This window comes from Onychostruthus taczanowskii, unplaced genomic scaffold (genome assembly GCF_017590055.1).
Source record: "Onychostruthus taczanowskii isolate IOZ18803 unplaced genomic scaffold, ASM1759005v1 scaffold188, whole genome shotgun sequence".
NCBI lineage: Eukaryota > Metazoa > Chordata > Aves > Passeriformes > Passeridae > Onychostruthus > Onychostruthus taczanowskii.
Window position 1 is genome coordinate 520,400 of NW_024499106.1, and position 467 is coordinate 520,866.

The following is a 467-nucleotide window of genomic DNA, read 5'->3' on the forward strand; positions in this document are numbered from 1 at the left end:
GAGCTCACCTGGGCAGATCTGAGCTCACCTGGGCACCCCTGAGCTCACCTGGGCACCCCGAGCTCACCTGGGCACCCCTGAGCTCACCTGGGCAGATCTGAGCTCACCTGGCCACTCCTGTGCTCACCTGGGCACCCCGAGCTCACCTGGGCACCCCGAGCTCTCCTGGGCACCCCGAGCTCACCTGGGCACCCCTGAGCTCACCTGGGCAGATCTGAGCTCACCTGGCCACTCCTGTGCTCACCTGGGCACCCCGAGCTCACCTGGGCACCCCGAGCTCTCCTGGGCACCCCGAGCTCACCTGGGCACCCCCGAACCCCGCGGGGTGCTGAGCCCAGCCCAGCCGGTGCCACCTGCGCCAGGTGGGGGTGGCAGAGGGACCCGGGGGGTGGGAGGGGCCCAGGTGAGGGCGGTGCCCACCCTGGAGCCGTCCAGGAGCCCCCAGGATTCGCGGGGGGGGGGGGGGT